The sequence below is a fragment of the Bubalus kerabau genome, chromosome 11 (assembly GCF_029407905.1).
Source record: "Bubalus kerabau isolate K-KA32 ecotype Philippines breed swamp buffalo chromosome 11, PCC_UOA_SB_1v2, whole genome shotgun sequence".
Classification (NCBI taxonomy): Eukaryota; Metazoa; Chordata; class Mammalia; order Artiodactyla; family Bovidae; genus Bubalus; species Bubalus kerabau.
The window spans coordinates 30,981,745-31,009,082 of record NC_073634.1 but is presented as its reverse complement, the minus strand read 5'-3'; the positions used below and the strand labels follow the sequence as shown (position 1 = coordinate 31,009,082).

The window sequence follows — 27,338 nt, the reverse complement described above, 5'->3', positions numbered from 1 at the left end:
TTGCTTGGTTCAGGTGTCTGCTCATTGATCTCAGAGGCCACGATGGAAGGATTTGAAGCTGAAGAGTGGCCATTTTTAGTGCCTCATTAGAGCTTGGATTTTGAAATGAATTTGTCAGGGATGCATTTGGAGAGGGAAAGACCGGAGGAGGGAACCAACTCAAGGGCTCTTCTAGAATCCAGACAAAAGGTGGCAAGAACGGGAAGCGGGGCATGCTCAATGGGATGGAGAGGTGTCAGGGCTGATGGTGGGGAGATGAAGGGCGCCGTTTGTGAGCTCCTGGAGAAGGGCCTGTGGAAGGCCTGGGGGGCACAGTGAGAGTGGAGATTCTAGAGGAAAGGAAGTGAGGTCCCAGAGAGGATGCCCTTCCCTCGTATCTCTTGGCAGTCACCAGGCAAGTTGAGAGAGGGAGGCTACTGTGAGTCCTAGGATGGTGCTTGGAACTGGTCTGGAAACTGAGTCAGGGTCCCAGCTTTGCTGCCGGTACCAGACCTGGGACTGGGGTCAGTCTAGCGCCTCTCCTTCTTGCCTTTTCTGCAAAATGTGGATGATAATATCTACCATCTAGGCTCAGGTTTAAAAGCAATATGATGTTTTATTGCATCTGAGATGCAGTTTTGTGCCTTAGCATCTATGAATTCCAGATACATTGTACAAATGTCTGTTATACTTTGACATTATTTTTTTCTTAATGATAAAATAATGGTTCATCTTAAAAATGATGATGTATGAGGTTAGATGAATGACTGCCATTAATGTGAGTGTGTTTTGAAAATCCCAACAGAGTAAGACTGTTACAAGGCCCTTGACAACCTACCTCCCACTGAGGATGAGGCTGTCTTCTGACTTAATCTTCACAATGACAAACAAATTAAAATGTATTAAGGCACAATTCTAACCAAATGGAGTAAACCCTCCAGGGAAGCTGAAACACTTTAGAATGTTCCACCCAACCCCCTTTCATGCCATGGAGATCCTAGAGCAGTCCAACATCACCCACCTTGCTTGTGCTGTTCTCCCTTCCTGAAATCCCTTTACTGGCTAATTCTTATCCATCTACTGAGACTTGCTGCGGAATCTTCTCTGACATAAGTCAGCACTGGTGTCTGTGTAATGATCTCTTCCGTCTACCTGTTAGGGTGGATCTGAATCACTTGGTGGGAAGGAGCTGGGACCCTGGCTCATTCATACCTGTGTGTGAATGGATAGCGCAGTGCATGGTGCACAGGAGACAGCGGGGAAGCCAGATTTACTAGTTCAGCTTCAAGCTCCATCCCCAGTTTTAATGATGGGTGTTTTGTTCTTCTGCCTCGAACTCCATAGGATGAAACTTCCCATGGGGCTAAAAAGCATGGCCTTGACCCCTGCCCAGCAGCCAGTTCTGCCAAATTGTGGTTCTCCCTTGTCCTTCTCTTCAGTCTTTAGTCCTGGGCAATGGAGGCTACTCTTGAACCTGAGTCCAAGACCAGGTTCTCAGTGCCTGTTGCCAGAGCCAGTAGCCAACTCCCCATTAAAACCTCCTTAAGTACCAGCCAGGGGCTGTGGGTTTGTGGGACTCTGGCCACCCCAGGCCTGGCCTGGGGCCAGGGCCAAAGACACAGGCAACCTGACTGCTCTCTGGAGTGGGCATCTAGGGTGGGGCTCTGGGGAAGTGCTCCTACCTGGACAATGGGATTCAGGCCAGGCTTCCCCATGTTCTCAGAGCTGATATCCCACAGTGCTCACACTTGCCTGTTCTGTTCCTTCCTGTCTCCTGAAAATACCCAAGCCCCACCTTACCTAATGGCCTGTGCCTGAACTGAGCAGAGTTTACAACACGGCTTCATACATAACTTATCACCCAGACTGGTGCAATTTGCCTCTCCTCACCCCGACCCCACCTCCCGCAACTGTATCCCCTCAACATTATATAATAGCCAAGTGAACTAGGTAGGAAATCCCTGCTGGCTTGGCAAGCCTGGAGGGAACTACCCACATACCTGTACTCCCCCTCCCCAGGGCCACCAGCGGGGCAGTACTACTCCACCCTGGCTTTCCTCACCTTATGAATGAGAAGTCCAGATATCCAGATGCTAAGGGCTTCCCTCCCTCAGCTGTAGCCTGGAGATGCAACACCAGCTCCCGACACTGCCTGTGCTGGGCAGCCCTGGCCCAGCCCTGCTTAGACAGCCATGCGTATCACAACATACAAAAGTTTATTTTAAAATCACCTGTTGCTAAGGGTGCTCCTATTGCTAAGGAGTCAATGCACAGTACAGAGCAGCGTGACACATAACCCTAAACTTCACTCTCAGCATAATTCAGGCCCAAAGGATATGTTTCCCCCACATCTCCTGGCCCAGGTCCTCAAAACCAAATGCCAGGAGGATGTGTGGCTTGTGCTGCTTCAGACATGGAGACCAATCTGGCTTTGGAGAGGGGAGAGATTCGGGAAATCTAAATTCCTAAGAGAAGCAGCAAACTAATTAATTTGAACAAGTCTTTCTTTCATATGACATAATTGAATGCAATAGAGTCTTGCATAACCAAGTATATTTTTCATCAGTGTTAAGCAATCACTTTCTCACTTCTCTTTGCATCCCAACTCCTAGTTCAAAAGATACTCATGAATTTGTGTGGAATTGGTGGTTGCAATGGCAGCTGAGGAACATTTTGAAATATCAATTCACATTACTCTTAAATGTGTGTAGACTCAGGTCTAGACATAGCAAGAGAAAAGTGATACTGACTATATATTGACAACTAAATGGATTAGAATCCTAACATTGTGAATACTATTATTTTTACAAAAACCTTTAATGTGATTTAATTTCTTTTTAAAGTTAAATTAAAATTTTAACCTTAAATACTTTAACATTTAATAGTCACTAATTATACTGACATGTTTGCCTTTTCATTTCATGGATAATTTTGAATATTTTGGAAGAAAAATAAATTTTTGAAAATAATTTAATTAAAAATTTTAAATTTATTCCAATTTATATAGCTGATTAAAAAATAATCAAGTTTTATACTATAATCAAGTATATAATCAAGTTTTATTTTTATATTAAAAATATAATCAAGTTGAATATCATTATAATTTACTCTATAATTCTTTAGATCACAGAGTATGAGATCACAGTAGAAACAGAAAAGAAAGTGGAGCTTGGAGAAAAGAAAAAAAGAATAGAAAACCAGTAATGAAGGAAAATGTAACATTTTTAAAAACTGAAAACACTGAAAGAAAAGATACTTCTGTTGAGCATGGCCTACATACAACTTGAAACAGAATATTACAAATTCCTGATTTAGTAAAGAGTCACGACTTACTGATCAAAACGATGAAAATTAGGCAGAAAAATATTCCCATGAAACATGCAAGCTGAACTTGACATTTTACTAATAACTTTCAATCATATAAAACTCTGGCTGTACACATTTTTAAATTTTGTTATTCTGCAGGTATATTTATCAAGCTAGGAAGCTAGACTATATTTAACAGTAATTTGTTTAAATATTTAGATACATGGTATGCAGCTGGTCCCATGTAAGGCTGGGGGCAGTGTGTCTATGAGTCTAAGCAGGAAGCAGCGTGCCTCAGTGGTAAGAGCATGGACCTTCAAGTTCAAATCACAGCTCAATACTTACTAGCTAGATGACTTAACTTCTGGCAACATCAGTTTCCACCTCTGTAAAATGGACATGGTAAAATCTAGCTTGTATTACTTGTTTCATAATCTAAATTCCCCTTTCATAGTCTTTAATTCTTTTATTCCTATTTCCCATCTGCCTTTTACAATCTCATTTAACCTAACTCAGAGCAACAGTAGTTTCAGCCATGCACTTCATTTGCACAAATGACTCTGCTGCTCTGCTCCTTGATCTCCAGCCGGGACAGAGTACATAGAGAAACGGCCCTGGAAACGTCATTAAACTTGGCCTCACCAAGGATACCAAGGAGCTGGCTCCCAGGTTTATCACATTATACATCTCCGAGACTTCTTCATGGAAATGAAGATCAGGAAGTCCCCCATCCCCCACAAATCCAGGGGCTCAATAAGCCCAGCACGTAGTTTTGCTGTCTTGACAATTTGCATTCTCCTTCCAGCTAAAATCCAGCCAAATACCAAAGCCACATACAGAGGCCTAGACCCCCTGAGCCAAGGTACAGCATGGCAGCACTTACGCTAAAAGCAGAACACCCAAGGTGCCATGGCAGTTCCAGTTCCACAGGACAGTGAATTGCAAGGCAGCCCCTCCTGAGTGTACAGAGTCCCAGCTGTCTGTTCCAACAGGGCTCTGCTCCAGATATGAGACCCTCTGAAGGGCCCAGGTGCAGGGCCTGTTCAGATGCTCAGGCTCTCTGAGGGGGCCCACCACCTTCTAAAGCCATCAACAGGCTCAACTGGTTTGCACAGGGAATAAATTGAGAAGGATGGTGATTGCAGCCCTGGGCCCAGAAGAAGCCTACTGGGAAGTTACAAATAAGGCATAAGATATGGCCCCCAAGCTCTGGAAAAGACACTTGTGAGAATCAACAAGTGTGCTATGCATCACTTAACTGGGTCCACAGGTGTAAACGGGACTGTTGAGGCAAGCTGTCATCCCAGTCATGGAGAGTTGAGTCACTCCAATAAGAATGTAGGGATCCATGGCTCTCCCTCCCCCACCCACCCGGCCAGCTGTCTTTGGTCTGGGTTTCGCTCAAAGAAGACTGAGTAATGTGGCAGAAGGAGTAAGATGACCAGGTCTTGACCTTCACTAGTGGCCAGCTGTGTGATGTCGGCTAGCAAGAGTGTAGAGGAGCTTTCTCCACATGGACAATGAGGCTAAGAATACCCACCCCAGCCTGTTTCACAGAGAAGCTAACAGTGAAAATATCACACACTCCACTCTCTCCCCTCTCCCCTCTCTGCAAGTCTTCGTTGTCTGAAACACCTTGGACCCTCCTAGGCACACTCTCTCCTGCATTGTTATATCTCAAATAAATAGCGAATAGAGCTATGTGACCCTGAATAATTTTTTCTTAGCTACTTTATTATTTTTATTTGTAAAGTTAAAAAAAAAAAAAAACAAAAAACCCTCATGACCTTTCCAGCTCTACAATTCTTGACCAGAGCCTGGGCAAAACACACAACAGCTAATAACAATGGCTTGGCCTATTGATCTAGGCACGCCAGGCACTATTCTCAGCACTCTACAACTATTTACTCCTTTTATCTCCCCAGCCACCAGTGAAGTAGATATTGTAGTGACCCCATTTAGCAAATGGAAAAGCTGAGGCCAGAAATGTTAAGTTGACTCGCCAGGAATAAGACTGCCCAAGTTAAAGCAATGCCTCCTCTCAAGTTCAAGGTCAGTGATAATTTCAGTTTGGTAAATATTAAATGCTATCGTAAGAAATCAGTAATAGCCAACACTTACATATGTGGCACTTAATACATACCAGACATTGCTTTCAGTGCATAATATATATTAACTCTTTATCATCTTGTTTACACACCAGGACATGAGCATAGAGAATTAACTTCCCAAGATCCCATCTAGTAAGGAAGCTAGGATTTGAATCCACACAGCCTGGTTCCAGAGCCTGTGTTATCAAGCATATTACACTAACTGCACCTGGGCATTTTATGAACATGGAGAGGGATGACTAACCTGAGGCAGGGGTTGGGATGGAGACCCTGGAGAAGAGGTCTAAGAATTAGCTGAAATCATGCAAGTAGAGCAGGGAAAGGCATTCCACACTGAAGGAACATCAGGGGCAAAGGCACAGAGGTATGAAGAATAATGGCGTTCAAAAAAATGCAAATAAGACTGGAGTGAAGGGAGATGAGGATGGGAGAATTCCTTAGAGAAAACGAACTGTGTTTCCTTATTTTTTGCAACTTTCCTGAATGCCTGAAATTGTTTGTAATAAGAAAAAATTTTAAAGTACTGTCATGCATCAGTGGAGATCATAAACAAAGAAAAGCATAAATCTGCAGTGGATAGATGCATAGAGTCCAAGGGCGCTGCCCAGCTCTGCTCTGCTCCTGGCCCCCTGGGTGGTGCTGGCAGACAATGAAGTGAGAAAGGGCTCAGAGCACAGGGGCTGGTTGCCAGGAAGCCCCTGGGGAGGGAATCAGAGCCCAAAGAGCCAGGGTGTGTGGTTCTGAAGTTCAAGCCAGGCAGGGAACCCGGTGTGGCTAAGTAGCAGATAACAGGCTGGGTAAATTGACAATGTTCAAGCATTCAAGGTTCAAGGGAGAGCCACAGGTGTGCAGGAAGAGGTGGAAGACTGGGGTTAAGAAGCCTGAGGTCAGAAAAGGCCAGTGCCAAGAAGCCTCAAGAGTAGAAGCTCCAGGTGCAAGCTCTAGTCCCTGAGGCAGACACACCTGCCCAAGCAGGACCGGGAAGGCTGAGGCCAGGGGCCTGGCTGGCTCACAAGCATGGGGCTGAGGTCTCCGGAAACCTCAGTGGGGTAGGACCTGGAGGGGAGGGAGAGGGACTGACCTCACCTCCCCAAGAAGGCGGAACAGGCTCCTCACCTGGCAGCAGTCTTGGAAGGGTAGGTGGAACAGAATAAAGAGAAGAGTTTGGAAAGCAATGACAACAAACCAACTATAAAAGCTGGATCTGAATTTCTCTGCTCTCATTACCTCTGTAACCTTGAAATTTCTTCTTTGAGGTTCAATTTCTTGAAAAAGAAATAGGGCAATAACAGCCTCTCCCCCCATGTGGTTCCATGAGAATTAACTGATGCTGCACCACCCAGCACAGTGACCAAGCACATAGCATGTGAGCAGAACACAACAGCTCTAGTTATGGTCACTAGATTAGAAACGAAGAACGATGGTGGCACTCCAGCCACCCAAAACTGGCACCACATGAGGAAGACAGGAAGTCAGAGACCAGCAGAAGGGAGTGAACAAAGCTGTGAACTATCAGAGATCAGTCACCTTTCTCCCCTCAGGGACGGTGTTGTTGGGCTATTGTCACACCCTTCCTAAGATTTCTAGTAACAGCAAGACCCAGGTTCTTCCCCAGGCATTTTGAACCACAGAAAAGCTTTGCACCAGGGACTATGCTAGAATAAGGCAGGAGCTGGAAAGATGAGCTTCTAACTTCATTTGGGCTGATTAACCCTCCCCTAAAAGATAAGAAGACACCCAACCCCGAGTGGAATCCCTTCCTGTCTATGCTGGCAATGCATCTGCCATTTTAAAAAACAAAAACCATTCCCTGAATAATTCATTATTCAAAGGAAACATCAGCCCAGAGTGCTTCACTCCATTTATTCTGGCATAAGCACTAATCTTGATCCCTGTGTATGTTTCTGAAAAGGATCCACATGAGAAATCACTTTTTAAAACGTCAATATCCGAGAAGGCAAGCAGAGTTTAAAAGGGCCATAATTCATAAATCAATGATGCCACACTTGAGGAAGCATTCTGTATCGACTGGTCAACAATTCCATTTGCAGCAAGTTGAAACATCTGCGGCTCCCTGGGTCTCCAGCCAGGGTCCCAGGGCTGCTGCCCCTCAATAATGAGGCAAAATTTCAGCAACAGTTAGAATCATGATCTTTGGGATTCAGGCACTGAGGTGTGGGATTACTGTGGGTTTTATCTAAATCTATCAGTTTCTGTTAATGCACCAATAACCAATCTGAAGCAGGCAAAAACCCAATGATTTACAGCAATGACTCAGCACCCTTTTTGCCTGTTAAGCAAGACTGTTCACAAGTCCTCAGCCTTCACAGGCACCTGCACAGGTTTTGGCTGAGCCCAAATCCTGGATGCAAACCTAGTGTTCCATCAGTATCCATCAAGGGAGTTGGTCCCAGGACCCATCCCTGCCTCACCCAGGGGACAGAACAACTCACAGCTGCTCGAACCCCATCATCGGCCCTGTGTACCCTCAGGCTGCACATCCATGGGCCCCACATCTGCAGATTCAATCAACTGTAGGCCATGCACTGTGCTTCCAATCTGCAGTTGGGTAAATCGGTACATGCAGAACCCACAGATACTGATCCATGGCTACTGGGGGCCAACTGTATCTGTGGGGAAATTTAAACAATTGTTGCTATTATTGATGGTTCCTGATGGCCTCAACCAAAACGCACAGTCGTTGGCATTGATCAGAGCTGTGGAAACAGAACCACACACCTGGCATTGGCTAGCTGCCCCACATATACTTATTCAGAAGTAAAAGGAAGAGCACTAGGCAGAAAATCAGTAAGTGGAGGCAGCCTTGTAAGAGTTGCTTTTTGACACAAAACCCACACTGCTGGAGGAAAACAGCCTGAAGCTATTGATCAGGAATTCTGTGGCACAGAAACCAGAGAAAGAACACCTGTGTGCTCTCAGGGTGCCCAAGGAGCAAGGCTTGGGGGAAGTTGAGATAAAATTTCTTCTTCCTTCTTCCTCTCTCAGCTTGCTTCCCTTCCCCAGGGCTGTCTAACCAAACACAGAACACAGGCTCACAGTGGATGAAGAGCAGAAGCCCAGGAAATAGACCAAGAGCCAATGGGATTCAGAATTGCACTTCTTCACTGCTCATCCAAACAACAAAGAGGAAGGATCTCTCACAGCTCTCTCACAGTCAGCAAAGAGCTTTCAAGTACATTTTAGGTATTGAATACCTCTTCGGTGACCTGTTCTAAATCTATTCTGGAACAAGGAAAGGTAAATTATACCACCTACTATTTTAATAAGTGTTATCTCATGCAATCCTAAAAAGAATTATGGGATTATTGGAAGATAACCCCGTTTTACAAGTGGAAAGCCTAGGCACAGAGAGGTTAAGGAAATTTCCCAAGGTAACACAGCGAGCAAGTGGTGGAAGTGGGACATGCACTTGGGTAGTCTAGTCCATTCTCTGGTGGATTAAGCTAAAGAGAGGTGAAGAGATGTGAGGGGGTGTTTCTCTAGCTTTGTGTTTAGGATAGTGAAGGGAAGTGCTACTGACAATATAACACATATTACTGAGTCCTTATAGTGAGTCAACTGAGCCCCTTCAGGTCTGTGGTCGTTTATAACCCCTATGGGGTAGGCACCCTTGTCTTCATTTTATGGATGAGAAAACTAAGACCCAGAAAGGTCCTCCAGTGGGTTTGTATGAGAACCAGGATTCCCATCCAGACAGCTGGGGTGGGAGTCTATGCTCTCAACCAGGATGCTCTGCTGGAATTGGCACTGGCCATAAGCATCTGACTTTTAGCACTGCTCTGATATCAGCAAGGACAGACCTGAGCACAGGTACCTCACGCCTAGACCAGGCTGCCTTCAAGGAAAGAACAACAGCTCTGCAAAGCTACCCATAAAGATGGGGAGTTAAATTAGCTATCAGGATTTAATTCAGCAGGTATTTTGGGGGGGTTTCTATTTGGTTACTTAATTGACTCCATTCTTCAAGAAAGAAATTAAAGAAATAAAGGACTTAGAGAAATTAGGGCATTATAAAAATACTGTGTATGTGGATCCTAATGACCCAAAGGGGTGCCTGAAAGAAGGAAGCAAGACCTCTTGGGCTCAAGACTGGGCTGACAGGCTGCTATATGGGCTCCACTGGGCAAAGGGCTCTGAACTGGTTCCTCCAGCTTCTCTGTTGTGGCATTTCCCCCATTGGAAGAGTGAGAACCAGACTTATAGCTCCTACGGTCTTTTCTACATCTAGGGTGAGTTATTCCAAGTGGTAGATTTAAGTCTTTCAGTAGCAGGATCCTCTTTATCGGAAAGTCCAATATCTACTAAAATGGAAAGAGGGAACAGATCTGGAGGGAATGGGGGATGGGGACCAGCAGAGTGTAGGCCACCATGACCTACCCCAGCCATTCCCATAATAGGTCATGGCACTTCTACAAGCCAATTTATAAACATCCCCTTGTCAACAAATTGAGCTGACTGTAGATGACAAAAGGGGAGAGAGGTTGACTTGGCCTCCTCAGAAGGCTAAGATGCTTTTATTGCTGCTGTTATTCAGTCATTAAGTCATGCCCAACACTTTCTGACCTCATGGACTACAACACACCAGGCTTTCCTGTCCTTCACTGTGTCCTGGAGTTTGCTCAGACTCATGTCCATTGATCCGGCAATGCTATCTAACCACTTCAGCCTCTGCACCCCTCTTCTCCTTTCGCCTTCAGTCTTTCCCAGCATCCACATCTTTTCCAATGAGTTGGTTCTTCACATGAGGTGGCCAGAGTATTGGAGCTTCAGCTTTAGCATCAGTCCTTCCAATGAATATTCAAGGTTGATTTCCTTTAGGATTAACTCGTTTGATCTCCTTGCTGTCCAAGGGACTCTCAAGAGTCTTCTTCAGCACCACAACTTGAAAGCATCAAATCTTTCGGCACTCAGCCGTCTTCATGGTCCAACCTCACATCTGTACATGACTACTGGAAAAAGTACAGCTTTCACTATATGCATATAGTCAAATGTATATTTGTTTTTTAATAGATGCTTTTATAGAGGTCTTGAATCTAGTACAAGTCTCATGTCTTCTGGGATAGTCCCCCAATCCCTTTCCCACCCCCACCCCCCAACCATGATCACTACCATCTGGGCCACAAAAGTCAGCTGTTTGGCTAAAAAATCAGCAACCTTGAAAACGTCCAAGGAAGGCACAGAAAGAGATACAAAGTGTGTTCACAAATCAATTTCCCAATGCCCAAAGCTTAGTACATCCCTCCTCAAGCATGACAGCCTTCAAAGTCTGCAGAAGATTCAAAAGGAACAGAAAAAAGTAGAAGGTTAACCCAAGGTTGCAAGCACAATGGCCAGAATGTGTGTAAATACTGGAGTGGCCTGTGCTGCTTTGGATCCCCTGATATAATGGCCATTTCCTGGAGTCCCATTTCCTCTCATTGTGTTTCAGTGGAACAACAATGTTATAGTGAGAAGCTGCTCAGTCACATAGGTTATTTTAATAGATACATCCTACAAGCCTTGAAAACCTGTTCTAGGCACTGATAACAGGGCTAAATATATCACAAGCTCAATAGTGAATTTGAGAATCAAAAACTGTGAGATTGGAACACACACGTGTGTGTTTTTTCTCAGCACATCCTGCAAGTTTTCTCACATTCTGGCCCCCTCACACAGATTCACAGGATCCTTCCCGCTGAAGCCTGGTTTAAACCACTGCTCTCTAGCGATAATGGAGAATTTTGTTGCATTGATTTATCTCTTTAGCATTCCTCATTCAGCTGCACATCTGAACTGAAGCCTGAAGGATGATGCTGTCATTTATGGATATGTGTATTTTTGCAAATATAAACATACACAGGAGAAAACTCTGAAGACCTAGTTACAAGGCGGCCATCACAAAAGCTGATCCACAAACGATTTGGGAGCCCTGCCAGATCTGTAATTCATGGCTGCTCTTGGGATTTCCACTTTCAAGATCAGAGACAAATTTGTGGCATCCCAGGTGGTTGATCAAAGTTCTCCTTTCCTTCCTATCCCTCTAATATGAGCAAATGCTACCATTTGGGTGTTCGATTTTTAAAGCTAATCTAAAGACAAAGGTTGTCTCTGCCTTCAGAAAGACACTGATACATTAAAAAAAAAAAAAGATATCCAAGCCTTTTAGAAAACACAGATTTATAAACAGCAATATTGCTGGCAAAATATCTTAAAGCAGTGATTCTCAACCCTGACTGCTCATTAGAAATATCTGGCAGTAGGGGGTACCCTCAACTGTTCCTGCCTCCTCCAGGTGGTTCTCATGGGCAGACCGGTCTTAAGGTAAGACGGGTCTTCGGTGTGATGCTTTTGCAGAACTTTAAGTTAGTGATTCTTCATCTTGGTTGCATATTAGAATCCGAAGAAAAAATTTTAAAACATCAATGGCTGGGACTCACCTCCCCAATGATCCTGAATTAGTACAGGATGGGGCTGAGCCTTGACATTTGAAAATTATTTGAGAATTCATTCATGGTTGAGGACCACTAGTCTAAGTCACTGCGCCTCTCTGATTCAGTTATCCTTAAACACACAAAGACAGATAGGAAATCTATCTTCAGACATTTCTCCAGGTCTAAAAATCCAAAGAACAGCAATGGTTTGCCTACCTTAAATAGGAAATAAGTAATAAAGGCATCTGAGTGAACAACCGAATTTGATGTCATGATGCCCACATATATCCCTTTCAGGCTGAGTATCCCTTGGGTCCTCATGGGCAGTTTGTTCATTTCATTTCACACACTGTTGAAACAAAATCATTTATCTGGTTTCTAAACCAACAGCAGATTAGAATCACACAAATTAGAAGTGATAGAGGGGGCAGGTAGAAAAGAGGAGACAGACTATTAGCAGCGGATCCCCTGGCTGCAGTGAGAAGTGAGTGCTAATAGGGAAGAGACAGAAAAACTGAAATCACTAGACACAGCACAAAAAAAAGCATGAAAGTCAGGGTTCATTAATGAAAGGGCACTGAGGACATCAAGGTGCTACATCACTGATAATCCTAAGAATAGTCCAGAGTCACTCAGAACAAGTTAAATTATGCTCATGATAACCTGGCTATAGAAGCTGAAATATAGGTGATGACTTCCCTCAAAAATAGTAATAATAAACAGCAAGTATGATAGAAGGGGTAACTTGAGCTATTTGTTAATTGCTGCCACCTGGAATGACTCATTTCCTGAAGCTCCCAGATAGCCACAGACTTCTGTAGGAGACCTTTTAGCATAAAGAGCTTCAGCTTGACCAAGAAGAGATCTGCCTCCCTATGGGAGTCAGGAGACAGTGAGATCTGAGACAGGGAAATGGTCATGGATGCTCCTGATGCTTGGGCTTTCTAGGTACCAGGGCACAGACACAGTCCTCTGAGCTTTCACTGAAAACAGGCGCAGCTGAGCCCTGGGGCATCCTTCCTGGCTGGTAGAACCTGATTGCTCTAGGTGGGCCTCCCATTAAATGTAGCTCCAATGCACAGGGTCTCCATGCCTGCCATTCCTTGCTGAGAATGTCCACACTAACCACAATTCAGACAGTTCTTTTAAATGCAAAGTCCTGGGATGGATAATACCTGAATCCCAACCACTTAGCCAATTCATCAGCCCATTTCTGTTTATACTGTAAGGCCCTGGTTTTCACATCCTCCCTGCCCCCAACAATGAAATATGGAACACAATATATTACAAAGATAAAATGGGGCACCCAAGACCGAAGGACCAAAGTCTTGTTACTACTCCCTCCCATCAAAATTCCATGAAACACCTAGTTAGGAAGCCATTTGGCAAGGACTTCCAGGCCCCTCACCCCAGATCCCTACCCAGAGGCTCAGTCCTACTGTGTGGCCAACGCTGCCCAGTGTTGACTGCTAGTGTGGAGCCCCCAGCTGCTATTCTGGTACAGCTGAGAACCCCCTCTTAACATTTTATTCTTAACAGGATGTGGGGCTTTTTATTTGTTCCCCACATCCATCCTCAAGCCTATCTGTGTCTGCTAATCGAGCTCTTGTATCTTGAATCTCATTTTGACCAGCTCCTAAGTCTAGGTTTATTAGCACACAGACATCAAGAAGCGCCCGCCAGCACCCTTGCTCCAGCAAAGTGTACAAACCACAGCGGACTCCTCCCAGGTAGGGGGGAACACACCTCACTTCCTAATGCCCTGGCAGAATTTTCTAAACCCATCAGTGGGTAATTCACTAAAGGCCTGCCTCTATTGGATGTGCAGGTTCCAAAACCCATGGGGTCCTAGTTCCTGTTGAAATCACCTGGGTTTTATCACGTGAACCAAAGCCTCAAGTGATCACTATGAACAGATGAGTTTGAGGTAAAATTGCCTCATGGTTACTTATGAGGCTCAGAAACCAGAATGCCTGGGCTTGAATCCTGCTCTACTATCACAATGTCATTTTGTTCAAGTGACTTAAGCTGCCTGAGCCCTCAGTTTCCACACCTGTAAAGCAGAGGCAATGGCAGTGGCTGCCTTGCTGGCTTGTTGGAAGATTAGGAGGCCTAGAGGGTGCACAAAACACTTCAAGCCCACCTGCCACATGGGAACCCCCCAAGAAGGTTTGCTGCTACTAATAATGAAGTTAGACACTTGCCACAGCCCCCACCTCTGACTTCTCACACTAAATACTCTGCCTTCAACATTGAACCTCCAGCACCCAAGATTACCCAGATCATGCCCTGAAGACCTGTCCCATTCCTGGAAGCAGCCTCCTTGGATCTACCTAGTCTTACTGCAGTGAAGTGGGTCATGAGCAGATGAAATCTAAAAATAAAATGGCTAAAAGGAGATACAAGCAGTAGGCAGAGAGAGACAGAGTGGGGAGTGATGACGCTGTACAGACAGAAGATGTGGTAGGGACACACACTTCACTGATGCGACAGTTTTCTAGGAACCCCTGGAAGGTGGTTAAACAGCACCTGTCACTTGAACTGTTTCTTCACTGTGATCCCCCTCCACCCCCAGGGATGTGGGATGAATTCTACCATATGGCCAGATACAGAGAGACACTGGGCAGTCCTAGCAAGCCCGGACTCCCTGGAATCCAGAGGACAGGAGCAGCACAGGGCATAAATAAGTCACTGGAGGACCACAAGCCATGTTCCCTGTACATTATTTATTTCAACAAAGATCCCAGCAGGTGTCAGTGGAGGCCTCAGCTTGCTGGAGAGAAAGGGTATCTACTTGGCCCTACGATGACCCAGCAGGGCTGTGAGACTCTCAGTCCCTGGGCAGCACCAAGGCAGCTAGGTCATAACCTATTCCTGCCCCTTCAGCCGATCCCTAGAAGGTACTGGGCACAGTCACAGGTGAGCAGGGAGATGGTTCAAGGAAACATCATGACGCTGTCTCTATATTCATTATTCCAACAGGCAGCATGGCCAGGACTCCCAGCCACTGCCAGCTACCGGGTGCAGCTTGTGAAGCAGAGGTCAGAGTTTTGTTTCTGGTTGAACCACTGACATCTGCTGTTCCTCCAGCTTCCCACAGATTCCCCAACCCCCTGATGTCAATGGCTGTCTCTCCATGCCACTGGCTCTGCAGAAAATTAACACCTGGAGTTCTGAAAACAAAATCAAACTCAACAAGTAATGTCTGAGTGACACTGAATAAGAATAGAGCACTTTTCAGTAAGACCCCTCCCATCTGCCCAGCAAGGGGGCCCTGACACTGTGACTTCCCATCTCATCAGTGGTCCTCAAATGGCTGCCAGGCACCTCCGCCCATGGTTTTCACTCTCTATCCTTACCACTTACCTCTTTTTCTTAAATATTTTATTTCTGAAGAAGAGCATTATCATACTACTTAGTAAGACTAGTATCATTGGCTATAAATAATTATTTTTTATGCAATGAACACAAAACAATATTCTTCCAAGGACTTCCTAAGTTTTCAAAGGGAGATAAATATTACAGAAGTGTTACTGACAATGAAACTATGAGCCATGCTGTGTAGGGCCACCCAAGACAGACAGGTCATGGCAAAGAGTTCTGGCAAAACGTGTTCCACTGGAGAAGGGATTGGCAAACCACTTCAGTATTCTTGCCTTGAGAACCCCATGAACAGTATGAAAAGGCAAAAAGGTATGACACTGAAAGATGAAATCCCCAGGTTGGTAGGTGCCCAATATGCTACTGGAGATCAGTGGAGAAATAACACCAGAAAGAATGAAGAGACAGATCCAAAGCAAAAACAACACTCAGGTGTGGATGTAACAGATGATGGAAGTAAAGTCCAGTACTGTAAAGAGCAATATTGCATAGGAACCTGGAATGTTAGGTCCATGAATCAAGGCAAATTGGAAGTGGTCAAACAGGAGATGACAAGAGTGAATGTCGACATTTTAGGAATCAGTGAACTTTTGGACTGGAATGGGTGAATTTAACTCAGATAACCATTATATCTACTACTATGGGCAAGAATCCCTTAGAAGAAATGGAGTAGCCATCATAGTCAACAAAGGAGTCCAAAATGCAGTACTTGGATGCAAACTCAAAAACAGCAGAATGATCTCTGTTCATTTCCAAGGCAAACCATTCAATATCATAGTAATCCAAGTCTATGCCCCAACCAGTAATGCTGAAGAAGCTGAAGTTGAATGGTTCTATGAAGACCTACAAGACCTTCTAGAACTAATGTCCTCTTCATTATAGGGGACTGGAATGCAAAAGTAGGAAGTCAAGAGCTACCTGGAGTAACAGGCAAATTTGGCCTTGGAATACAAAACAAAGCAGGTCAAAGAATAACAGAATTTTGCCAAGAGAATGCACTGGTCATAGAAAACACCCTCTTCCAATAACACAAGACTACACATGGACATCACCAGATGGTCAATACTGAAATCAGATTGATTATATTCTTAGCAGCCAAAGATGGAGAAGTTCTATACAGTCAGCAAAAACAAGAGTGGGAGCTGACTGTGGCTCAGATCATGAACTCCTTATTGCCAAATTCAGACTTAAGTTGAAGAAAGTAGGGAAAACCACCAGACCATTCAGGTTTGACCTAAATCAAATACCTTACGATTACAAAGTGGAAGTGACAAATAGACTCAAGGGATTAGATCTGATAGACAGAGTGCCTGAAGAACTATGGATGGAGGTTCATGACATTGTACAGGAGGAAGTGAACAAAACCATCCCCAAGAAAAAGAGATGCAAAAAGGCAAAATGGTTGTCTGACTAAGCCTTACAAATAGCTGAGAAAAGAAAAGAAACTAAAGGCAAAGGAGAAAAGGAAAGATAGACCCATCTGAATGCAGAGTTCCAAAAAATAACAAGGAGAAATAAGAAAGCTGTCCTCAGTGATCAATGCAAAGTAGTGGAGGAAAATAACAGAATGAGAAAGACTAGAGATCTCTTCAAGAAAATCAGAGATACCAAGGGAACATTTCATGCAAAGAAGGGCACAATATAGGACAGAAATGGTATGGACCTAACAGAAGCTGAAGATTTTAAGAAGAGGTGGCAAGAATACACAGAAGAACTATACAAAAAAGATCTTCATGACCCACATAACCATGATGGTGTGATCATTCACCTAGAGCCAGACATCCTGGAATGCAAAGTCAAGTGGGCCTTAGGAAGCATCACTACAAACAAAGCCAGTGGAGATGATGGAATTCCAGTTGAGCTATTTCAGATCCTAAAAGATGATGCTGTGAAAGTGCTGCACTCAACATGCCAGCAAATCTGGAAAATTCAGCAGTGGTCACAGGACTGGAAAAGTCAGTTTTCATTCCAATCCCAAAGAAAGGCAATGCCAAAGAATGTTCAAACTACTGCATAATTGCACTTATCTCACAGGCTAGCAAAGTAATGCTCAAAATTCTCCAAGCCAGGCTTCAACGGTACATGAACCGTGAACTTCCAGATGTTCAAACTGGATTTAGAAAAGGCAAAAGAACCAGAGATCAAATTGCCAGCATCCACTGGATCATTGAAAAAGCAAGAGACTTCCAGAAAAACACCTACTTTTGCTTTATCGACTATGCCAAACCTTTGACTGTGTGGATCACAACAAACTGTGGAAAATTCTTAAAGAGATGGGAATACCAGACCACCTTACCTGCCTCCTGAGAAATCTTTATGCAGGTCAAGAAGCAACAGTTAGAACTGGACATGAAACAACAGAGTTGTTCCAAATCAGGAAAGGAGTATGTCAAAGCTATACCTTGTCACCCCGCTTATTTAACTTATATGCAGAGTACATCACATGAAATACCAGGCTAGATGAAGCACAAGCTGGAATCAAGATTGCTGGAAGAAATATCAATAACCTCAGATATGCAGATGGCACCAACCTTATGGCAGAAAGCGAAGAACGAAAGAGCCTCTTGATGAAAGTGAAAGAGGAAAGTGAAAATTTTTGCTTAAATCTCAACATTCAGAAAACTAAGATCCTGGCATCAGGTCCCACCACTTCATGGCACATAGATGGGGAAACAATGGAAACAGTGACAGACTTTATTTTCTTGGGTTCCAAAATCATTGCAGATGGTGAATGCAGTCATGAAATTAAAAGACGCTTGCTTTTTGGAAGAAAAGCTATGACCAGCCTAGACAGCATATTAAAAAGCAGACACATTACTTTGCCACCAAGGTCCATCCAGTCAAAGCTTTGGTTTTTCCAGTAGTAATGTATGGATATGAGAGTTGGACTACAAAGAAAGCTGAGCGCCGAACAATTGATACTTTTGAACTGTGGTGTTGGAGAAGACCCTTGAGAGTCCCTTGGACAGCAAGGAGATCCAACCAGTCCATCCTAAAGGAAATCAGTCCTGAATATTCATTGGAAGGACTGATGCTAAAGCTGAAACTCCAATACTTTGGCCACCTGAGGTGAAGATCTGACTCATTTGAAAAGACCCTGATTCTGGGAAAGATTAAAGGCGAGCGGAGAAGGGAATGACAGGGGATGAGATGGTCGAATGGCATCACCGACATGATGGACATGAGTTTGAGTAAACTCTGGGAGTTGGTGATGGACAGGGAAGCCTGGTGTACTGCAGTCCATGGGTCACAAAGAGTCAGACACGACTGAGTGACCGAGCTGAACTAAACTGACACTCCAGGGGCTTCTCAGGTGGTGCCAGTGGTTAAAAAAAAAAAACTGCCTGCCAATGCAGGAGACACAAGAGATGTAGCTTTGACCCCTGGGTCTGGAAGATCCCCTGGAGGAGGGCATGGCAGCCCACTCCAGTATTCTTGCCTGGAGAATTCCATGGACAGGGTTGCACAGAGTCAGACATGACTGAAGCGACTCAGCACACACGGATCACTGACACATTGGCCCCAACCTGAGGGTGTTTCCTTGATATGATCAGAAGGACTGAAAGAACACTAGGAGAAAGGAAGAAAAATCATTTTTTGGAGTTAGAATTATATGAAGTGCAATGCCCAGGTGTTAAGTGCACAGTTGGCTGTTTTGCAAATGGAAACACCATGTCACCAATGGCCCAGTTAAGGCAAAAAACATTATCAGTATCCCAGAAAGTTCTCTCATGCCCTTCCACTCAATCTCTCCTGATGACCAGAGGCAACTATCATTTTCATTTCCATCCTCATAGATTAGTTTTTTCTATTCTTGAACTTCATGTTGATGGCTTTTTCATTGTTCAATAAAAGTTTATTAGATAATGTTATTCTTTTGTATGTGTTTGAAACTTTTCATAATAAAAAGAATTTTTTCAGTCATGGAACACCCTGCCTTTATCTACAGTCTTCTCCAGAGCTTCCAATGGAATGAGACCTACCATTCGGGGCACCCTGAACTAACAAAAGGGGAAGAGGCCAAATTAGGAAATTGGGCTCTGACTTTGCAAATCCCAACATGATGCAGATTATAGCATTGATCTGCCAAATTTTCTCCCCTAAATCTCAACTAATCTGATTATTTTTTAAGCTCCCCATAAAAAGTCTTCTCCTAGACCAGCATTCCTTCACAACCAGCCAATTCTTCCTCCTCCTTTGGTCAGGCTCAGTGCTCCTTCCCACCCACGTGTGCCCCTCATCCCCAGTGTGGGTCTGCTGTTCACATGGCTCCTTCTGAGGGACCTCCCACCTACCTCTTGCCCTGTACCACCCTTCCTCAGGACCCCACACAAGGCCAGTAATTCTCCTCTCCTGTAAAATCAAGTTTATGCTGCACATTTGCACTTAGCCTTCCTTGCCTTCTGTTGTTACCTATCTTTTAATATGAACACACCTTATCTCTTCAACTAGACCCTAAGCTCCTTAAGGGCAAGGGCAGAATTATCTTGGCATCAAAGAAAAGATAGTAGAGATAGAGGTAATCATGTGGATGAAGGTATAAGTGACTGCCTACAGATTCAAAGTGAAAATGAAAGTCACTCAGTCTTGTCCAACTCTTTGCAACCTCATGGACTATACAGTCCATGGAATTCTCCAGGACAGAATACTGGAGTGGGTAGCCTTTCCCTTCTCCAGGGGATCTTCCCAACCCAGGGATTGAACCCAGGTCTCCCGCATTGCAGGCAGATTCTTTACCAGCTAAGCCACCAGGGAAGCCCAAGAATACTGGAGTGGGTAGCCTATCCCTTCTCCAGCAGATCTTCCCAACCCAGGAATCAAACCAGGGTCTCCTGCATTGCAGGCTGATTCTTTACCAACTGAGCTATAAGGGAAGCCCACAGATTCAGTTATAGCCTTAAAGGTAAAGAAAGAAAGAAATGGTGGCAGCCCCATATCTTCAATGATGGCATTTTATATGCAGACCAACATTGTTTCTGTGAATTTTTATCACAGATCCTGGGTCCCATTCTTAGAAGTTCAGACTTTACAAGTCTGAATAGAGCTCAAGAGTTTGTACCTTCCCAAGCTCCTGGAAGATAATGCCAGTGGTTCTGGACCACTCCAAGAGACATACCATCTGTGAATACAGAACAGGATGGGTTACTGAACATCCTTACATCTAGAAGACCAAGGAAAATGGTGTTCCAGCTCCAGAGCCTAACTTGAGTTCTATTAATTCTACTTGTCTCTGGAGGTGGGAATAAACAGCAAGAAAACTACTTCCAAACAATCAAAGATGACACAAAGTGAAATAAATGCAGATAGAAGTAGATTCCCAATGAGGGCCAAGCTGAACCCCAGGAAAGAAAACCACAATTCCTGACCTGGGTCCTTGTCCTGTTTCCCTTATATTACACCCTGGTGTTTTCCTATGCCTGGAAGGAAAACCCACAGTAAGGTAAACTGCAGGGTGCAGATTTCAGGGTGCAGCAAATGTGTGCAAAAATGCATGTAATGATTAGAAAATGCTTTAAATAAAAAGGCTAACCACAGGACAGCAACCAGCAGGATGATGCTGAGGAAACTGGCATTCTTACCACAACTACTGAAAACCCCAAGTATTTGTCCTCTGCAACCAAGGAACAAAGGGGGTGTTGACATGGCTGTGTGTGAAGGAGGGGGAAGACATTCCAGCACTTACAGTTTCAATTGAAAATAAACAAACAGCCCAGGCTGCCTGAGGACCCAGGCTGCCAACCACCAGCCTGGGAGAACAAGCTGGCCGCCAGGGCCAGCATACGGCTATTTATATTTGTAATCCAATTTGGATGGGGAAGGCACATGAAAATAAATTGATTATCTTGAAACTGTAAGAGCAAAATTTGCCGGGACAAAAAGTAATGAAATAATAAAGAGGAAGTACCCAAGTAGGTCAACCGAGGGCATACTTCTTATGAACTGTTTCCTATCTAGTTTGCTTTCTGGATTCAGACCTGAGAAAACCATGGCTAACATGTTGCCAGAAATCACATGCCAGGGGTTCGCCTGGTGGTCCAGTGGTTAAGAATCCACCTGCCAATGCAGGGGGCATAGGTTCAATCTTTGGTCCAGGAGGATTCCACATCCCACGGGGCAACTAAGCCCATGTGCCACAACCACTGAGCCCGTACTTCGCAACAAGAGAAGCCACAGCAATGAGAAGCCTGTGCACCACATAGAGGGCAGCCCCCACTTGCCACACCTGGAGAAAGCCCACACGGTAACAAAGACCCAGCCCACCAAAAAAGAAAGACAGAAAGAAATTGAAAAAAAAAAAAAAAAAATGAAATCACATGCCAACCTGCAGGTGAAGGTTTGCTGAGTTTTCCCTCTCTGTGTATGTGTGTGTGTGTGAGCATGTGTACATATGTGTATGCTATGCTATGCTATGCTAAGTCACTTCAGTCGTGTCCGACTCTGTGCGACCCCATAGACAGCAGCCCACCAGGCTTCCCCGTCCCTGGGATTCTCCAGGCAAGAACACTGGAGTGGGTTGCCATTTCCTTCTCCATTGCGTGAAAGTGAAAAGTGAAAGTGAAGTCACTCAGTCGTGTACGACCCTCAGCGACCCCATGGACTGCAGCCTTCCAGGCAAGAGTACTGGAGTGGGGTGCCATTGCTTTCTCCGACCCACTTTTTCCTTCACAAGCTAAAGACTGAATTGAGATAATCCGCTCTTTGTCATATAACCTCTTGAGTTATTTTGTTTGATTACATATACATATACATATACATGTAATCAAACAAAATAACTCAAGAGGTTATATGACAAAGAGCGGATTATCTCAATTCAGTCTTTAGCTTGTGAAGGAAAAAGTGGGTAGTTCATAAAAAAACAACCATCTTTCCCAAATCTCAGGGTCAAACAAAAGCATACATTATCCTGAAAACACTGGCCTTCTATCTTTGATCTCTCTCATCCCCACTTCCCTGAAGGCTGGATTCATCTCTGCCTCTCCACAGTTACAATGGCAACCATTTATTAAGCATGTGGTATATGACAAGGACTGGAGGTGTACAGCCTGGAATGGCCACACCAGTCCTGGGATTGGGACTGTCAGCCCATTTTAGAGATAAAGAAACTGAGGTTCATGACCTAAATGACTTGCTCAGATACCACACTGCTACCAAGGAGGGACTCAGAACTTGAACCTAAGTCTGTCTTGGGCTTGTTTCATTAAAACACACTGCCACCATGCAAGGATGTGAAGACAGTCCCCCAAATCAGCACAGATTCCCAGGGAGTGGGCAGCTGAGCCTGTGAGTGGTTGTCACACTAGACTCAGAAGAAGGATAAGAACAAAAAGACAATAAGAAGAGGCCTGGTGAAGCACTGGTAACCTATTCAAGGAAGTATCCCTCCCTTAACTCAGCTCAAAGAGTTTCTACAGTGGGACTTCCCTGGCAGTCCAGTGGTTAAGACTCCATGCTTCTAATGCAGGAGACGTGGGCTCAATCCCTGGCCACAGGGATTGAATATGTGAACACATGCTCATGCACACAAACACAGACACACAAATATACAGAGAGGGAAAACTCAGCAAACCTTCACCCGCAGGTTGGCATGTGTTTTCTTTCTTTTCTTTTAATTATTTATTTATTTCCTTATTTATTTTTCTGTGTGCTGTGTTTTCGTTGCTGTGTGGGCTTTCTCCAGTCGTGGCTAAGGTTCCACATGCCATGTGATGAGGTCAGGGAAAAAAAAGTTTCTATGGCATATTTAAATAATCCCCAGTTCATAAGCTGCATATATGAAAGATGTCCTTTACTATGGACTTTACCTTGTGGGTCCTATGCTATGCTAAGTCACTTCAGTCATGTTCCACTCTTTGCAATCCTGTGGACTGTAGCCCACCAGGCTCCTATGTCCACAGGATTCTCCAGGCAAGAATACTGGAGTGGGTTGCCATTTCCTCCTCCAGGGGATCTTTTCAACTCAGGGATCGAACCCGGGTCTCCTGCACTGTAGGCAGATTCTTTACCACTAGCACCACCTGTGAAGCCCTTACCTTGTGGGTAAACCTAACAAAATATAAGGCTTTTTGTAATGCTCAAACAGACATAATCAAAGCCTAGCCCCAAACCTCACCTTACTTATTACTTATTGATTCTGAGGGATAATATAACCCATCTAAGATTCAGATGATATTTTCCTTTTAAGTGAAGGGACTTAGAAGGGGATGGATCAGGCAGAACCCTGGACCAGATAACCTGGTCCAGGGTTCTCCAGTCAAGTTTAGTTGCTTTAATACTATGTCATTGTGAAAGCCCCATATTAACTGCTGGTGGTGAGCTGCTCTGGTCCCATGCCTTTGATGAATAGAAAATAACAAACAAACTGTCTTTAAGAAAAGGAGTTGATTTCAATGGTAGAGGGAGGGGAAGCTGATCAAAGGTATTAAAAAGCTGGGAATGATCATTTAAGAAAAACGTGGCTAGGGACTTCCTTGGCAGTCCAGTGGTTAATAGGCCATGCTTCCACTGCAGGGGGCAGGGGTTCAACTCCTGGTCGAAGAACTAAGATCCCACATGCTGTGTGGTGTTGCCCCCCAAAAACAAAGAAAAATGTGGCTAAAGATGGGCTTCTGGGGATGAGGTGGGAAGCAGGATTCAGGGATTGTCATTTAATTTCTAAATTAAGTGATCCTTCTGTAGGAGTTTGTGATGTGATGTGTAAAGCATTTCAAGAGCACGAGCAATGTCTGCAAACACTTCCAGATTTTTCCCAGCTCTGAGCTGAGACAGTTAAGCTGTCCTCAGTGGCTCAGCAGTGTCAACTGGATGATCGGGTTGAGAAGAGGAAAGAAATTTGTGTTTATGGTGGTGTGTGTGTATGTTTATGAGTATGTGTGTGTGCATTTAAGTGGTGACCTACTACATATAGGAAGAAGGGAAGAAAGCCAGGGCAAAACCATGGGAGGAGGAAGCCATAAACTTCCATAGATGATGGATGGCTTATTCTATCATCTGAGAGCCAGCTGCCAGTCAGATGATGGGATCTGATGGCCCCAGATGCCCCTCATGGAAGGTGCTGATGAAATGCAAACCACACCCCTGCCAGCAACTGAGCATCCTGGAAGCCAACCCTACAGAAGTTCGGGGGCACCCTTGCCCTTTGTCTCCCACCTGCATGTAGGAAGAGCAAAACAAGGGGTTGAGTCTTGGAGGCCCTTCTTTCCTAAAGCCACCACTCTTGCTCCTGGTCATCTCCATACCTAAGGAGCTCTAGCCCTTTTGCCAAGAAATCAAATCTGATCCTGCTCTAGCCCCTAAAACTAACCATCTGTTAAGAAATGTAGATTCATGTGAATGTATGGCAAAAATCACCACAATATTGTAAAGTAATTAGCCTCCAATTAAAATAAATAAATTTTTAAAAGAAAGAAATATAGGAACAGAGGAACAGGTTAAAAGACACCTTGGGGATATAATCAGCAGAATTCAGAATACAGGAAACTTTACAGGGCAAATCCATTTCATTCTCCAGGGGATCTTCCCAAACCCAGGGATCCAACCTGTGTCTCCTGGATTGGCAGGTGGATTCTTTATCACTGAGCCACCAAGGAAGCCCCATTTCTTCAACAAATACATAGCAAAAACCAAAAAAGGAAAAGAAGACAATAGAAATCTATGAATGGAAAGAGACTTTTAAAAAATCAACCAAATGCAATATATGGACCTTATTTGAATCATGATGCAAACACATTAGCTCCTAAAAAGTTTGTAAGACAATTGGAAAAATTTGAACATTGACTAGATATTTGATGATATAAAGGAGTTCATATTTTCTTTAATGTGGTAATGGCATCTTGATTACTTTTTTAAAGTGCTCTTATCTTTTGAGGTAGATACAGACATATTTACAGATGAAATGTATGATGTCTGGAAAATTCTTCAAAATAATTCAGGTTGACCAAAGCTAAGACAGCATCTCTCTGGCTTCAGTCTCTATCTTCATATGTGGGCACAGTAAGGGCATAAAATGTCATTAATAGGCTATGAGTAAGCTATACATTTGCACCCAGAAGATTATACTAAAACCCTCATATCATCAATGTTTTTCAGGCTAATGAACTTCTGGCAAACATAAATGTATATTATATATCCTCCAAAGTAAAGAAGGACACAAGAAGAGCTAACTTAGCTCCATATTGGACTGAAAGATAGAAACCTTGACCATATTATCCAAAAATAAATTGCTTTTCAAATAGTGTTGGAAATGTGTATAAGAAATAAAATGCTCAGAATACACACCCTGGGTCCCTGACCAAGAAAAGCTGTGCTTTGTGCCCTGAGTCAAGAGCTGAGCAACTCAGGGATCCCTTCCTCTCATGCGGTGGGCTTACCACACTGACCTTAGCGCCACTCCAGTGGCCCTGACACGTCCGTGGATTCCACAGAAAGTCATTTTAAACTATATTAAATTGCGTCTTTCAGTTAAACTCTAAAATAGAGTTAAACCCTCTACCTTAGAAATAGAAACAGAAAGGAAACAGAAACCTCCGTTCCTTTAAAGACTAAAAGTCTGACCTTCAGTGAATTGATGCACTCCTGCTTTTGTGTTAAATGTATGTGTGCTCAAAGATACGACTCCATCATATTTAATATATGTCATTCCAGTGTAAAATGTTCTCTTCTACCCAAGGGTATCTTGGCCATGATTATCATAAATCAATAATGTGTAAAGTTGCATTATTAAAAAGCCACTTCTGGCATTCCACCATGTGCTTTTCAAAGATGGATGGCTAAAATACAAAAAAAAATTAATTGTCCATTTGGTCCTCATCTTATTCCTAACATGTAAAAATAATTTTTACCTGGACTCAGTGTTGTATGTATGGTGGGATACAAGTGGTAAATTTGGAGATTCAAAAAATTACAAACCGTAAGAAAAGTAGGCTTGTCTCTTTGAGCCATTTACTTTGGGTCTGTTGCTGGGAATCTATTTCCTGTGCCATAACTAAGTAGACTTAATATGCTGTGGAATCTTGGGCTTCCAACACCACATTGTTTGATACAATGACTTTGAGGTCCTTGAATAAAATATATGTAAGTACAGTTCAGTTCAGTCGCTCAGTCGTGTCTGACTCTTTGCGAAATATGTTGCTATTACTATTATAGGAATGTAAGTAATAAAAGACTGTTATTAGTATTTACAAAAATTAAAATATAAGATAAAATAATCCAGTTGTAAGGAAACTTTGGAGAGAGGGAGAGGTAAGACAAGATTGGCCATACACTGACAAATATTGAAGCTGGCAGAGTACATTCATTATACTGCTTTTTCATATACATTTAAAGTCTTCCATTGTAAAAGGCTTTCAAAATGCTAAAAAATGAGTTACAGTAATGAGTAATATTCCCATGGGATAATATAGAGTTTTTAATGAGATTTTAAAACTGTAGTTAAAATAATCCAATTTAAAATAACTCATACTACATACACATGTATTAATTTATGTGTATATGAATGGGCATATTTGTCTATATAAGTTTATAAACATAGGAAATCTCCTGAAATCATATACACCAAGCTTTTATCAATTCTGTTTTGTGGGGAGGATGGAACTAGAGGGAGATACTCTTTTTTTTTACTTTACATGCTTCTGCACTGTTTCAGTTTCTTCCATCAAATATGTCCTACTTCTCAATGTACAGATGCAGTGTGGGAGTAGACACAGTGCCTCCCTGAGCCCCCAGCCTAGCTCACAAGGGCTCTGTATCCTGGACCTCCATCCAGGACACAAGGCTCGGCTCTAGACTGGCTGCCATTCCTTGCCTAGGGACAGCCCCCTCGCAGTGCCCCTCCTGTGCCCTCATTCACCAAACGTTCTCCTCCCATTCAGACTTTCAAATCCGAGCCCTGAGCTGGGCTCAAGGGCTGCCCTCTCTGCAAGATGGCCAGGACCTGACAACACTTTGCCACTTGTGTATAGATAGTACACTGATAGAGGAAAACAAGCCATAAAGCACATACTACCTAGGAGGCCTACTACACAGTTAAGTGACTTAGCCTTTCTGAACCTTGATTTCCTCATTTGTCCATGGGCATTCAGGTACCTACCTCACTGGACTGCTGTAAAGATCAGCCACGGGAAAGTAGATTGAG

The 27,338-nt window shown here is 43.7% G+C and overlaps 1 protein-coding gene and 1 long non-coding RNA gene across 2 annotated transcripts in view; one reads left to right on the top strand and one right to left on the bottom strand.

The window, feature by feature from the left end:
• PRKCE (protein kinase C epsilon) overlaps window positions 1-27,338 on the bottom strand; it is a 546,248-nt gene that overhangs the window by 386,809 nt on the left and 132,101 nt on the right. The gene's annotated exons all lie outside the window — the stretch shown is intronic.
• On the top strand, window positions 12,735-14,946 carry LOC129623012 (uncharacterized). Its single transcript, XR_008700249.1, has 3 exons — window positions 12,735-12,874; window positions 13,461-13,557; window positions 14,810-14,946. It is a non-coding gene; the product is annotated as an uncharacterized LOC129623012 (long non-coding RNA).